The following is a 16,333-nucleotide window of genomic DNA, read 5'->3' as shown; positions in this document are numbered from 1 at the left end:
CAAATGTCCTCCAGATTTTCTTCTAGTAGTGGGACAACTAGCAAGAGACAGTGACCCCTGTGAACGACAACCTATAGCTAAGACCACCAGCCTAAGCAACCCATAAAGTTTCCACATTCAAAACTATTAAATCACGCAAAATGCATTACAATGTTTTCACATGGTCAGAATAAGATCATAAAGAATACCACCCAGCTTAATCATCCTCTCATTTCAAAAGAAAATGTCACTTGAAGTGACTTCTTTAAAAGCCTTCCTTTCCCTGCCAGTACACAATACAAGACAGGAAAAGCTATATCAAAAGCGTTCACAAACTTACTGTCATCACTTCCATTTCACTAGAAATAGCCTTGACTGTGATTTCTCTAAGGATAATGCCATTTAGAGCAGACTTTTGAAAACACAGGAAAACAGTATATGCTTTTTATCTTAGTAAAAGTACACATTTAAACCATACATAGGTATATCAGCCTGAACAGAAATACACAAAGCATAAACCCTACCTGACTCCAGAATGACCTTTCAGAAGTTGAACAATTTTTTTTTAAATTCCTTAAAAAGTTACATATACTTTTTAAAAAAATATCTTATATGTATATTTCAATATGCTGGATATATAGAAATATACATACATATTTATACATATTTATATGTATATACATACACAGATGCGCACATACACACACATATGTAGGTTATACAATACAAACACTATTATTAAAGTGACAAATTACAAAACCTCCTCAGCAGAACATAACATCAGAACTGAGAAAAGGAAAAATAGTTTCTTCCCATATAACTCTTTCATATCAAGATAGTATTTTTTACTGAAAAGTTGTTTAAATATTAGCCTGGCTCTTCATAGATCAGAAACCTAACATTGTGTTGTTATGTAACAAATAAAAGAACACATATTCCTACAGTTTTTGAAATACAAAGAACAAAGTAAATGATTGACTGCATTTGTAAAAATCATATTGTCTGATATGAATTATGAATTAGTGAACAACAAGGTTGTCCCTCCAATACCATAACTGATATTGGCATTCGGTGGCTTTGGATAAGAGGGGACTGGTATAAATTTAGTTTTACACTGTATTTAAATTCATCTACAATTTTATTGTGTGGCACTGCAACCCACTACTGAAACTAAATTACCTCTGGCTTTTCAAGCCTCCAAATCTTTAGCATAGCAAATAAAGAGACAAGTGACTTTGTGTTGCATTTGTATAATGCCTTGTTTACCTGAACTTGATATTGACAACTGACATTCTTATGCTGTACTGCTATACAGAAGGAAAATTTTCTGTTCTATCTTTTCAAGAATATAGAGAGTTTTGCCTATAATAGAATTACCACGCCTCCTTTGTGCAAGTAGAAAAACGTCATTCTCTAGATAGGGGTCACTTCTAGGAAATGAGGATCTTGTCAATAAGAGGTATAGGAGATGCTGCGTGAACCACACGCATAGAGCATGTCCAAACCAATTCTCTTCTGGCTGAGCAGAAATGGGAATTTCTCTGTCCAGTGAAACTCAGATTTCTAGAAATACAGTTTGCCTCTGTACACAGGTTTATACAAAAGACCTCATTATAGTCTTATTATAGTCTCATATTCCACTAACTTAGTGGAATGCAACATGGTGGAGGTTATTTAATCCCACACATAACATGGAAATGAATAAAAAACCAGTACCACCTTTATAGTAATTCATGCAGATACATTCTTATGAGAAGGTTTGAATGCTTAGACTTAAAGCAATTTAGAGGAGCAAAACCCCATGTATCATATATGTAAGACTACAGTTATCACTACAACAGCTACGAGGCTTGAAGATGTGATGGTGAACGCTGAGCAGAACTGGCAGAGAGGGCCTCCTGCAGCCAACCTCAAAACTGGCAGGAAGCACAAATGTTCACCTCAGAAATCCTTTAGAGAAAATTCTAATAACATAAAGCACATTAGTGAAGGATCACTAACCTCAGCAATGACTAGTCAAGGGCAGAAAGAAGAGGGTTCAAGCATTTTGGCTACTTTATCGCACATCCAAAAGAGAAGGACTTCGGACAGGGCAACATCACTTTCTATGCTGTCTCTGGTGCGACACAGAGCAGAGGAGAACTGGACAAGGTTGCTATCAGTTACTTTCTCATCCTAAATCACCAGCAGGGGAGGATCCTGAAGCAGCTGCTACACAAGAAGCTGGAAACCTAGTGGCAGTACTTGTGACGTCAGGAACGTCTAAGTAGAGAACAAGCACAAGCTAAACAGTATCCTTGTTCATGTAGTCAGCAGCTTACTCACTGGTTTGCATGTTTGACCCTCTTATTGCAAAAGGAGTGGCATCTATGAATGCAATACTTAAAAGCAGAGGAAGGGTTCACATTTTAAATCTCTTAAAAAGCATAGTAAAAGCATTCCCAGGCTAGATTAACAGTCCTGCAAGCAGGCTTTTGCTAGTGTTATGACCCCACTTTGTTATTTGCCATCAGCTAACACAAGAAGGTTAATACTGAAACAAATGGAATTATTTTTCTCCTTCTGTATTTAACAGCCATTGCACACATCTGAAACGACAGCTCATTCTGAGGGTTCAGTTCACTGCAACGTCTACCTCCGCTGCAAAAGGCTCAATGCTTTTGAATATGACGTAACTGAACGGATGGAAGGACCGAGAACGGCCTTATAACTTCCTGACAACACTGCTGGCTGCGCTAATTATTTAGTGAAGGCCAAGCCCTACTCTTGATTACAGTCATATCATCCTATGAGTCAACCGAACAGATAGAACAGAGTAAAATATATTCCTCTACTTTTATAGGTACCAATAAAACATCATCTAATAGAATATATGGCATAAAATATATTGTCAGGAGCCACTGAGCAAAGTGGTATCAATTCTACTTTATAACACTTGTGTTTACAACTTTATATTTAACGGTAACAGGCAAGATACAATAGTCAGCAAATCTGAAAGAAGTTATGAGAAAAAAAACCTCGAAGGATTAGATCATGCCCCCTTCCAAATCTGGGGACGTGCCTGCAAACCCCACCTCTAGTATATTACCACCGTACTAGCACTCCCACTTTGCAGACACTTCCTACCATATTTCTCAGAGTTTGTGAAACACTTGGTAAACATCATCTCCAGTTGGTAAGTGGAAGCAACAAATTCACAGAATGAATATATAGATATATAAATATAGTGAATATTTCTGAGGTCCCAAAGAAAGACTCTGAACCCTCCGTCTTCCTAGGTCAACAACTGCTACTTGTTTCAACTAGCAGAAGTTCAAAACACCAAATCAAAGTCTACAACTGTCAGCTCCCAGTGCTTTCAGCCCTCAGCTTTGCTGCCTCTAATAATAGTTATAGTGTCCAATGTTTCAACTAGCTTCTGCACAAGGACATAAAAGAAACAATACTAAATAAGCACTGCGGGCATTCACTAAAATATTTAACATGGTTGCCACTAAAACAGCATTTTAACCCAAGCAGTTAGTAACTTGTCATCAAAGGTTCTCCCCTTCCATCACTAATGCCTACTACTAATGTAGTTATCATTGCAAATGTAAGAATTATCAAGTCTCATATTTTTCACTATTTGTACTTACTTATCCTCTCTTCACTTTACTTCATAAAAACCTTTATGTTTCTAACAGGTTTCATATCATGTGCGGTGCTTTAGCACAATATTGTAACACGGCAAACACCGAGAAAAATGTTTACATTTCAACAAACAAGCTCAATTCTGAAAGAAACTTAAGTTATTGTCCCTGCCATTATATCAAAAGTTTCAAGTTAGTTCCTTCTATTATGATGTTCTGTGTAAGAATCAAAAGACCGCTCCATAAAAGCCAGCAAAAACATCCTATGGCATTGCTTGTTTTTAACCCAACTTCTTTGAGCTAGACGCCTTCAAATTAAGAAAAAAAAAGGTATTTTCATCATGTACTTTATCATCGTTTTCAGGTATAGCAAAAAAAAGCTAATTTGTTGTTCTACTAACGTCATGCTGCAACGAAAAAAGGTTTTTACTTATAAATGACTCCATACCACAGTCTGTTATTACACACCTAACTTCAGCTGAAGGCAGCTGAAATTGTCTGTACAAAGTAAGGAGGTTAAAATGCCAGTGGCAATCTGCAAGTATGCTTTAACAGTTGCTGGAGCTGATGATGCTATCCTGACAGGAACAAAGACTGGACATTAAAGAAGACTTGCCTGCACAGTGTAGAAGTGTAGAAGATCGAGGGAACTTCAGATTGCATATGTTAGCTACATAAATTAATTTTAATTCAAAATTCTGTAATATCTGTATCTACAGTGTATGAATAAACTAGATAATGTCAGATTAAACACTTTGATTTTAGATTTGAACTCCTTCTCAAGCCCCTCTCCACCAAAACGGGGGAATCTCCTCCCTTTTTGCAAAGGCTTATGAATTGCCTGACCTGCCTTACAGTCCTCCACTGACTTCTAAGGACTTTCTAATCATAAAGTTAGACTGGCATTAAGCACACAGTGATGCAGTTGCACATAGGTAAGAATCAAGTGGAGTAACAGCTGATATAATGCTGTACATTAAAAAAAGTCTTAAAGAGATTTTTATCATAATTGCTGTGATGTATATTTCAAAAATAAACCACTCAGGTGTTCGGGTAGTCTGCTTCAGGGTAGAAGAAACATATCACTCTGCAGCATCTCCCTTTTGAAAAGCAAATGTACAAGCGAGGTGGGAATATGACCTAGCAATATACACTGTTATTTAAAATTATGAAGATAAGCAGTTTGGCTTCCTGTACACAGTTAATATGGAAGTTCGTTTTATTACTAAATTCTCTCTTAATTTCTTCATTTAATAAAAAGGTAAGTCTATTTATTAGCCATTTCGTTTCAAACAGAGCTTTTAGTTACTGAAACACAAGCCTGACATGAGAAGAACGAAGCATGCAAAGCTACGCTTCATTATACAAAATCACATTGTGATCAAAGAGACCAGACAGTCCTCCAGCATGGGTGGCTTTTATAAGTTAAACATAGATTGAGAACAGTCAGAAATTTTGTATGTACATCAGCTCTTTATGGCGATATGTGACAAACGTCACAGATACATACAGTCAGTCCCAACACTGACTAAGCATACAGGCAAGGCTGCCATTGGGAAGGGTGCTCTCAGGGGCCCGACGGGTCTTTGCCCACCTAAAAAAACTGGGGACAAGCAGTGGCCCGGCAGGAGCCCTGTTTTAATCCCTGCACCAGGGCACATGGGGACTCCCACACTAGCCCAGAGCGTACCTGGACACGGACCTCACCGCTGCAGTTGGGAGAGGCTGTAGACGAGAAACGCTGCACGGCAAAATAACAAAGGGAGTGCCAACAGCGAGAAAACATGGAAGGGTCTTCATGAAGTTTCAATGGTCTGTGTTCACAGGCTGCCACTCCATACCAACTTTGAAATGAAGATTACAGCAGTGAGACACAAAGGGCAGTTCTGAATGACAGGTCGTCTGTGCAATGCGCAGACTCAGCCTGGGAGGAGTCAAGCTGAGTGCCAAAGGTGACTGCACTTAATTGTGCAGATATTCACGACTGCTTACTAGTTAATGATTGACCTCCACATAAGGTCAAGCAGCTGTTAAAAGGTTCTCATTCTTAAATCACAGGAAGATAAATTCAAGGAAGAAAAAGACCACGCAGGATACTCTGACGAAGCACATCTGCTTTTGGGCTGCACTGAAGTCAGTCTGATCAAAAATCCACTTAAACTATGGTGACCTTTCTTGAGCAGGTTCAAAGACGACTTCTGTGGTACACAACTAACATAGGCACTCTTACACAACTTTTCTGCTGGAGAAACTAAAGTAAACAGGGGATCACTCTCTGAAAGGAGCTTGGCTAGGTCACTCATTGATCTTCTCAATCTTCAGATGAATTCTCCACCCTGTGGGGTCGCTACCACCTCTGTAACATAAAGCATAGGAAGCAAAAGGAAGCTTCATAGGTTTAAACATTGAAAACACTTGTCAGAATAAACTCAGAGCTCAGTAACATGCAAGGGATGCGCTGTTAAAGTACAATGGAGTTCAGATTCCAAAGAAATGCAGCTAATTCTAGAAACTGGAGGCTCTGAGGGCTGGGCAGACCAGGGCTCACTTCTCTTTCTAAACAAGATGTTTCAAACTATTCATGTGATAAAAAAACACAATTAACATCCATTGCCAAAACTTAGGGAGAGAACGATTTCCTTTCTTACTGTCGCAAGCTACATTCATCTGACAGCACAATCAGTCTAACGTAAAAAACGGCATCTTCTAAAATCAAGAGCCAGACAAGTGAGCATCACAGACCTCCTTTACAACTACGTTTATAAAGGGAAGGAAGGAGTGAGAGTACTAGTTAGCTCTGAACAATCAGTTTAATGGCTTGCTGGACTGCTATTGGAAGGAGTAAGCCGATTGGTCAGTTCAGCTGCTAAGAGGAGGCAACCATCTCAATTTGAGACCAAGCAGCAAGAGCTAGCATCTGTGAAGAGTGGGTTGAAAAGTTTCTTTTTTTATGCTGAAGCTTTGGATGCCAGCTCACTGCTACTCACAGCGCAGTAGGAAGGCCGGCGCTCACATAAAAATAACCCAGCCAGCAGAGGTAAGGTGAAGCAAACAGGGCAACACTGCCTTCGTTGGCCAGCCGGTGACCAGAGGTATTCACTCACTGCTTAAAACCTCAGGTACTGCTACTTGGCTGCCAGTGGCTATCGAAACAACATAGACAAAGCTAGGTGGGTTCTACCCGTCTGCAAGCACCCTTCAGACTCCAATGCAAATGTACACGAAGCGCATAGCAAAACTCTCACCGAGGTATCCACCAACGCCCAACAAGAATCAGTATGTTCTCTGGCACTATAGCAACCTGAAGAAACTGAAGTAACCTTGTAAACCCTACACACAGGCACCGCACAGCCTTACAAATATGAGGTCTGACTAGGCACTGGTGTGCCCCTTAGCTACTTTGCACGAGAACAACACAGTACACCAAATCTGCTGCTGAACATGCGCACACCATTAAATTGTTTCTCCACAGACAGGTCAAAATTAGCTGTCTGTGTTCTACATACTTCCAGGCAAAGAGCTTCAGAGTGAGGAAAGACGACAGCTTACAATACCCTAGGACTTAATTATAAGTTTTTTGGGCTTGCAAGTGGGATGCCTCATGTCCTGTTGGAAATTCTTCCCACAAACACTGAACCATTAGAGGTATGAATACAAACATCTCTAAGATGACATTTCACATGTGAAACAGCATGTGAACCATCTTAACCTAAATATTTATAATTTTGAGCTGCTGGTCCTTTCAGTCCCAGCTTTGAAAAACTAAATTGGTTTGAGAAAAGACAAGTGAATTTAACAATGAATATTTTGGAATGTATTCCTACCAAAATGGAACAAAAGCAATTCGCCATTTACATTGCTATTTAAGAGGTCCTGCTGAATTACTATGAATTGTTTTATTGAAGAACTCTGAAACTCTTAAAATTTCCTTCTCAGAACCAACATTAGTAAAAATTCTCGTAAATTAGTCGTTTCAAATGTAATTACGATGGAATTCTGAAAAATATACAGGCACTGGTGTTTTCATTTTAGGCGTTTTTAGTATTGCATACTTAATTCCATCATTTGCACACCAGGCAGTAACAGCGTGTGTCAGACGTCCTCTTTGAAAATGATGTCTCTGCTTTTTGTAGTATGTTCAGAAGAACTACCATACTGACATGACTCAAGATAAACTAGTCCTAGCGGCACTACATCGCTGTAAGGGATCACCAACACACGTCTCAGCACAAGCGCGACAACCTGAGAAAAGTCGATCGTAAGACGATACGATCCTTATCCAGCCACACTCCCAGTAGTCTCAAACTGATGACTAGTGCAGACTGCCAAAGCCTTGAAGCAAAATAAGGTTCCAATTCAGGTTTCTATTGCTAATGAGAAATACACTGCAATATTCTTTTCCATCTCCCAATGGTTTTATGCCCTAATATAGTGACCTATGAATAGCTGGCAAAAAGTTTATAGTGTACATTTTATGTTATCAAGTTTTGTTGACAAGTATCATTATTTAGTAAGATGATTTGTTACATCATCATGTTTGTATTAAAAACAAAACCAGAAGCTGTGGACTTGAGTGAAAGGTTTTCTGTTTCCTAGCCAAAAACCTCTTCACAATACTTCCTTTGTTTCTGTGCTGAACAAAATGACTGAACTTGGTGGGACTTCTCTCTTCCCTCCCAGGAGCCCCAATTAACAGGATGAATCTGCAAACTACTTTTCCTCAAAGCATGTGTAAGAGAAACTCCAAGTGGAGCACAGAATAAAGGACTACAGTAGCAGTCCATCAAACGCTTCCGCACATGCCTGCCTTCATGCGCTGCAAGGTGCCTCGTACAATTTTCCATACCGACTTCCTCAGCAGTCAGAATCAAGCCAAGGCACAAGTCTTGGTAGAACCTAGGTACCCAAGTTTGATTTAAGGGCCTGCTTTTCTCTGCAAGATGGGTCACGCGTGCCTTTGATATCAGAATCCAGCTTCTTTCCGGAGTGCTCAAGCAGAGGATGAACAAGACCCCTCACAGCCACAGAAATGCTGCTTTATCCCTCTGCAGCCTGGTGACATGTTGCTGGGTAGGAGGCAGCCTTGACTCCATGCAAACCGGAACCCCTCTGCTCCTTGAAAGGGCTCACATCACACTTACCCAAACGAAAAACAGAAGAGACCCTAATCAGCACAGGTCGATGTGGGTCTTCTGATTACGCTTTGCATTACAAGAAGAGTAAAAGTGCAGTTGTCACCTTTATCATGCCTCATCGGCCAAAAGAGGACACTGCACGGCAACCTCTTCATCAGTGCATAAGGTAAGTTTTCACTCCTCCAGCCTCAGATGATTCTCTCCTAATACGGTTAGCAGGCACATGTGGAGAAAACAGGCCTCCCTAATATGCCACTGAACAGGATTATTTATTGCCTTAGCAATAAGTTTTTAGAATTACACAAATATTTGTACATTCAAATAAGAACATGTACACAAACCCACTCAAATTTGTAAGATATTAAAACAAGAGATGCGTACATCAATGACAAAATTCCACAAGACATCTGGCACATCTAACTCTTACGATTTTGAATGCCAGAACTGATACTGAACTAACTTTAAATAAACAGTGATCCAAAAACCTTAATTCACATAGCACTACTGAAAATAACATTCAGTGCTGTTATCTCCACTTGAGATGATTTTGGTTCTCTTTCAGAAGAGAAATGTCACTATACTACTATTACCAAAGATAGGCAGAAAAGCCAACGTTATACCACAGAACATCCACAGCTTTCTATGGAGGAGGAAGCATCAGCAAGCTATGTGGTGCTATTTGCTGCAACATCAGCCTGGGCATGGGCATGATCTCCCTAAGCATATGCATTACTCTTGGGCAAAAAAAAAACTGACACAAGTTTAAACCAAGACTTTACTTGGATATAAAGGGAAAGAAGACCTGCAGAATCTTTCACAGGCAGAAAGTTATCTTAAGCATATCCAAGGAATCTCAAAATTTAATTCATTTAATTCAACCATCCTCAGAAGATTTTGGTATAAAGTCCTAACAGGAAGCATATGAAATTCTCCACTCCTTTTTAATAGCCCTACAACTTTGATTAGGAAAGGTTCATAACCATGAAGATTGCCATACTGACTTCAAAGAAGTATTTTCTTCAGTCTTCTCATCGGGGATAGGTAACAGTGGAGACTGCATGGGATTTTTAAGTTATCCAAACAAAACTTAGCTGCTCCCCATTTCTTTGGATCCTTAGCATAGTTTAACCCTACAAGTGACTTTTATGAGGAAGAAAAAAAACAAACAGAAAGACAGCATTTCCCAGATTTGGTGAACCCATAAACTGCAAACAGTCCTCCAAATCGCTCAGAGACTGGACACCATTAGTAAGCTAAAACAAAAATTTGAGACCATTTCATACAGAGCCTGTGTCCCGACTGCCCTCTCGGAAAACATCAGGAATCAGCAAATGACAGTTTGATACAAATTATCTCACGCAGTTGATCCCCTTTGCAAACTGAAAATAAATAAATGAATAAAAACCTTAGACTGACGTTGTAACGAATCCAAGTGGAGAACACTCACATCAGTTCCCACTGTCTGCACGGGTAATGGTAGGAGACATCACATGAATTTACATGACTAAATGGGAGTGCGACTCCAGCACTTGGAAGCTTTCCTGTACATGCTGGCATTGTGCTGGGCTCTGTCCCACGTCACAGGCCATCACCCCAAGCTCCCCTGGCTCGGCATCTCCCCACTCCCACAGCCACCCTCACTGGTGCTAGGCAGTGGTGGGCACACCCCTGCTGCAATTAAGCTGTAATTTAGAGGCACAGATGTATCCTCTGGCATTGAGTGCACTCACCCTGGTACCCAAGCCAAGCACTTCTCACGAAAACCAACTCTGCAGGAGAAGAAAGCAAACAACTGTCCTAGATGGAGAGGGAAGGCAAACGCTGGGGACAAAACTGCCCAGGCATAACCCTGCCTGCTCCCCTTCCTTGGTGGACACAGCTCTGCCTGCAGGCTTGGTCACACCAGAAGTTTCATCAAAACAAGAAAAAGCCCCAAAAGGTACACAGAGCAAGAGGCAAGACGTAGACCAAGCCTAGGAGGCAGAGTGGGAATATGGTGTGGACAACAGCTGGTTCAAGCAAGCACGTTTTCCTCTCTTGGCTGGGTCAGGGGAACACAGACGTTAATCTCACTACGGTTTTCTCAAGAGCAGAAGATGATAAAAGGTCTCCATCTGCTAAATCCACCTCCGCAATACAGTTCGCATATCCCTTTGGTTTCATCACACAACCCTACAAATCGTTGTACCCGCAAAACGCATCAGTGAAGGACTCTGCTGAAAAACAGCTTCCTTCCACAATAACTTTTTTTTTCCTTGCAAAGTTATTTTTAACCCACATCATTTCCATGATCCAATTTTACCGCACAGCCTCACCAACACTGATGCAATCACAGCCAAAAAAGTGGCAAACTGCACCAACAGCAGTGATATTTTAAGTCAGCCTTGTTGCTGAAGGCAACATCCTGCTGCACTGCGCTGTCCATCAAAGTATGAACTTAACTGCTAGCAGTTTCCTTCAGTTCAAATGGTAGGGTCCTGTGTTTCCGGAGTTGCAAATATGATTTAATAATTGCATTTGGAAATTAGAACTACAATTCTACTGTGGAATGGAATAGTATTCAACTTTTTAACTCTTTGTGCAATCAAATCATCCCTGTATTTGTGACCATTACACTTAACATCATTGCAATCCACCCACTTGTAGCTCTAGTCAAAGGGCTAAGACAGGCCTTCTAATTTGTATTTTCACGTGCCAGAAAACTGTAGCTCAGGAAGAGCATACAGAGGCAAAGGGAACCAAGTAGAACCAGATTCCAGATCACTAATGCTTCATTCATAGGACACGTTTTATGATTCACAGTGAATAGAGTCTCTATAAGAGAGGATAAAAATCTTACTAACAATGGACTGCTACCAGTACACACATGCTTCTTGCATAGCATTCGGTGAATCTTTCATCCTCTGTGTCTCAGCGCTGCCCTTTGTAACACAGATGTTCCTCCAGCTCAAAGAGGCACTTTACACGGTACACACCTTTCTGTAGAACTTCAAATACTGCAATAAGAGCAACATCAAAAACAAGGACCCTTCTACGGAACCCAAGGGGCTGAGTGGTATGTAATCCCATGTGAAACGAACCTCAAAGACAGAGCTAACTATGAAAATGAGCGTTGTTAATTACACAGCATCATCCAGTACTTGCTTTACATGACAGAAGCGTCCTATGACTACGCACATATACAACGCTTCACAGTCAAGATTTTACAGAGAAATTCTTATTTCTTGACTAGCATGCAGGTCATTGCTGTAACACACTTAAGAAACTAATGCTGGCATACCATTCCTGTTAAGTATAAAAGTCTGCTGATTCAAAAATACAAAACCAAGCACACCTGGATGATGGTGAAACACACAAGAACACTTGCAATATCTGCAACTTTCCCCTATTTTGTTGATTACAAATAAAAACTCCCCCTTGTTGCTGCAAAACTAGCTAACAGAAGAATGGCAGATATGTACCTTGCAACAGGTTCGTATGGTTTTCTAGTTCACACCTGGAGGATGAGGAAGGAAGGTAAAGATTTGGATTTCCAGCTCACAGAGGGAGTAGCAGTTGCAGTTTCTTGCCCCCAAGAAGGAGAAAAAGCTGTTTTGCGGTTGTACAAACGTGAAGAATAAGACAAGATGCATGACCTCATAACCACAGCAGGAATCTGCAATGACAAATCAGATACTTTGTCTACTTAGGGAACATAAAATTCAGAGTGTCAGTGGTTTGGGCCGAAAGCAAGCAACACAGCACAACATGGATTCAATCAGAGTGTCAGTGGTTTGGGCCGAAAGTAAGCAACACAGCACAGCATGGATTCAATCACAAAGTACACCTAGCAGATGAGGAATGATCACATGACCCTGGGTGGCAGAGAAGGTGCAAGGTACCCTCCTCCTCATCCCTGCCTAGCACTGTCAGTAGCATTTATTTTAGAAAAGTATTTTATTGAATTTGACTTGTGCAGATTTCTTCATTCAACGCTAAGCGCTGTAGCATTTTGAATGTTTACAACATAAACCGAACTGCTCATCTACATACTTCTAAGTGCACTTTTTATTTTGCTTATTTTTATTTTGCACATTTATTTCACTCTGTCCGAGTAGTGAAGTTGGCTTTTTAGCTTCTGCAGTCTGTAAGTTTCAGCTGTCAACAGCAACGGGAGGTTCATGTTGCAAAGGAACAAGCAGCGCGTGCACGCTGCAAGCGCTGCGCCAGGCTGCGCTCAGGCTCTCAGCGACGGCTAGCGCAGCGCTCTGTGCTGCTGGGCGCCGAAACCCGTGCAGGAACTCTGCCGGCAGGTCACCTCCCTTGGAAACCCCACCGGACCGAAGGGGAGGAGGAGAGGCAGCTCCTTGCAACAGCCGGCCGGGCCCTAACCGGCTCCTTCGCTAAGCTCGTCGAGGATGCCAAAACGCTTAGCGCGCTGTGGTCAGGCAGACCGCAGACGCGCGGGGCGACCGCCGTGTACATGGAGCTGCTGGAGACCAGCAGAGAGCTTCTGCCTGGACCATGCCACCCAAGCCAGGGAGAAAGCAGTTTCATAGCTTCTAGCTCATCCTGCTGGTGTCAAAAGTGAAACAAAAACACGCTCTTTAACAACCTGCCGACTAGGTAAGAAACACTTTTTAAAGCCTATTCCGTAAACAGGCACTATTACAGCAAACCATGTAAGCCTGCGCAAACTCTTAAGCACGTGCTTCCATTCTCCTGGTATCAGTCAGACCTAAGTACGTAATTAAAGATCATAGGTCTAAACTAGCACCAGCTGAACTCACTGAAAGAAACCTCCCACTATTCTTAAATAGTTTAAGGATCAGTCCTTAAACTTGGTACCCTGTTTTTTCCACTCTATGGCTATCTAATTGGGGGAGGGGAAGAATCCACCATAGAGAGGAAATGCAGTAAGACGAAGAGTGGAAAGACAGATTTTGATATGCATGCTTATTTTTCCCTGGCTTTTTCAATTATCACAAGCAGACCTTTAAAAACAAAACAGATATGTTTATCTATTCATGTTTTTTTTTTTCCACGAATCACTTTTTGAGATGGCTACATGGCAAAAAAGTTCATCAAAGGTGGGAGGAAGTATTGGGATGGAGGAAGAGATGTGACAAATTCAGAATTAAAACTTCTTCTTAAGTTCTGAAAGAGCCAGAGTAGCAACTCTATCAGCCATTCATCAGACTACGTATTCTCTGCTTTTAAGATCAAAGAAGTTTGAGAGACCATTCAATGAATTCTAATAAAAAGCTTCTCCACCATAATAAACCATGGGGCAAATATCCTAATAAATTTATGCTTAGCCTTAAAAAGAAAAAGCGTTACAATAGACGTTCAGGAACTTGCAAACTGCCAGTGCTCTTTATACCAGGTTCAGTTTAAGAAGAGTTTCTGAGTTTTTCTTCTGATCTGAGCCCCCTCCTCCACCTTACATTGTCTGCATGCCAGCATGAAACATTTACATAAATAAATAAATCCCTACTAAAACAGCAAGTAAAACCTCTGTTTCTTTACCTTAAGCATGAGTCTTTTAAAAGGAACATGAGGCATACATTTACATTTCCTTTAAGAGACTGAAAGTAACCTCTCCATAGATTTTTCCCAAGCAACAGCAAGTACTAACAGGTCCGTTCTTAAAAAGTCACATTACATTGGGGACTTGGCTATTTCAGGGAAACCACCTTATGGCACCAAAACCTGAAGTTAACCGAACAGTTTCCTCCTCCAGGACATTATTCAGCAAAATCAGTCTCGTGAACAGAAACGCCTCAACCCACCCCCGTCCTTTCAGAGGCAGAAATAACGAAAAATCACCCCACTGCTCCCTCCCGCGAAGACTTCCACCGGCCTGAAGCCGCCGGCCCCCGAACCACCCCGCTCAGCCGCGGCCCCCGCGGACCCTGCGCGCAGCACCCCGCCCGGCCCGGCCCCCGGGCGCCCCCTCCGCGCGCCCCGCGGCCGCTCGCCCACCTTCCGCTCAAACACACCGCCACAAAAAACAAAAAAACAAAAAAACCCAGCTGCAAACCGGGCAGCGGGCGCCCAACGCCTCCGCGACGAGACCTTCTAGCCCACAGTCGAATTACCAAAAAAAAGGAAAAAAAGAGAGAAAGCCTGCATATGCGTCTCTGTGTATATATATATATAAACGTATATCTACGTATGTGTTTATCTCTGCCCGCCGGCGAGCACGCCCTGACGGGGCAGGCGGCAGCCTTAAGCGAGCCCCCGCTGCGCTGCCGGCAACAGGGCGCCGCGCAACCCCCGCGGCGGCGGCGGCGGCGGCGCGCTCACCTCCAGCGCCGGTGTGCGGCGGCGGCGCGGAGCGGCACCGCGCCCCGCCCCCGCGCTGCGCCGCGCCCGCCTGGCGCCGAGTCGCGCGCAGCAGCGCGCGGGGAGAGCGCGTCGGGCTCGCCGCGGCCGTGGGCGCGCGAAATGGCGGCCGGAGGGGGGTGTGAGGGAGGCCTGGCCCGGCCCTGCGGTGCCCGTGCGGGGGCGCGGCGGCTCCGCCCCGGCGCGGGAGCCGGGCGGCCGCCCCGCTCGCTCGCCGCCCGGCAGCGGTCGGGAGGCTTTAGCTGCGCCCGGGACCTCTCGCTTCCTGGCGGAGCCGGCCGTTGCCACGCAGGCCGGGCGAGAGGCGGCGTGGCGCCTGTGGCCGTGATTCCCGGTGCGGGGTGCGCGGAGTCGCACGGGAGGGTTTCGTCGTGTGCGCACCCCTGTGACTGGCGAGAGAGCGTGTGCCGTTCCTTGGTGCTCCTCTTCATGTTATTTTGTTCAGCCTCCCAGCTACGACCTGGCCTTCATCCGTAGCGGTGTTCATAACGAACGATAGGAGAGCGGCAGCGTTGTGCGTTTACCGCGTCAAATCGACGTACAGTAGTCACACCACTTACTTAGACGACAGTGGCTTTCTTGGGTCGGAGCGGCAAGAGAGGTGTCTGGTAAACTAGCTTCTGCTGTCTTGTCCCTGATGCCCTCTGGCCCTGCTCCGAATCTTCAGAATGGATGATACTTTCTAAATCTATTCCAAATCTACAACATTGTCTATCTTTTGGTGATACCAGTATTTGGAAGATTAGGATGAATAACGCAGGCCTCAGACTTTCCTCTCCTTAAGGTGGACTGCTTCACATTGGGTTTCTCCTCAGTGGCCATGGGGGAGGTTTCTCACAGAACTCGCAGAGGAAGATCTAGGAAGACCTGAGATAGCAGCGACTCAGGGTATACTTGGAAAGGGGGCAGCACCACGTCCCTGGCCCGGGAGGAAGGGCAGGCAGGACCCCTGATTCTTCTTGCTGCAAAGAAGCATCCTAAATTAGGAGGGAGCGTCTTCCTTCTTCATGCTGAACTGAACAGGTACCTTAAGGTGCTTTGTCTCCTAGGTACGCAAATGCATCTTTTATGTAAAAATGTTATCTCTAAAGATAAATTATAAATCTTGATGACCATTTTCTTCCTCTCATACTGCCAGGGCAGTAGCTAAGTGAGGTCTGACTGGGGCATACTACAGTGATAAATAAACCGGCCTGATGAGAGTTGCCACTAGCTGTGGTCATAGAGAGTTCATTGCAAGCTAATTTCCTGCCGTGCCCATTA

The 16,333-nt window shown here is 43.1% G+C and overlaps 1 protein-coding gene across 13 annotated transcripts in view; it reads right to left on the bottom strand.

Annotated features, from left to right (window-relative positions):
* Positions 1 to 15,079, bottom strand: part of PIP5K1B (phosphatidylinositol-4-phosphate 5-kinase type 1 beta) — a 109,839-nt gene extending 94,760 nt beyond the window's left edge. For 2 of the 13 annotated variants that reach the window (XM_068927992.1, XM_068927999.1), the window contains exon 1: positions 15,032 to 15,079. The gene's annotated coding sequence lies outside the window, so the exon portion shown is untranslated. Of the gene's footprint in view, positions 1 to 5,298; positions 5,535 to 12,204; positions 12,399 to 14,251; positions 14,619 to 14,707 lie in introns of those variants that run through there. The other 11 variants (XM_068927990.1, XM_068927989.1, XM_068927996.1 and 8 more) reach the window with 11 other exon arrangements.
* Between the last annotated feature and the right edge of the window lie 1,254 nt (positions 15,080 to 16,333).

Source organism: Struthio camelus, chromosome Z (genome assembly GCF_040807025.1).
Source record: "Struthio camelus isolate bStrCam1 chromosome Z, bStrCam1.hap1, whole genome shotgun sequence".
NCBI lineage: Eukaryota > Metazoa > Chordata > Aves > Struthioniformes > Struthionidae > Struthio > Struthio camelus.
This window is presented reverse-complemented; position numbering and strand designations above follow the sequence as displayed.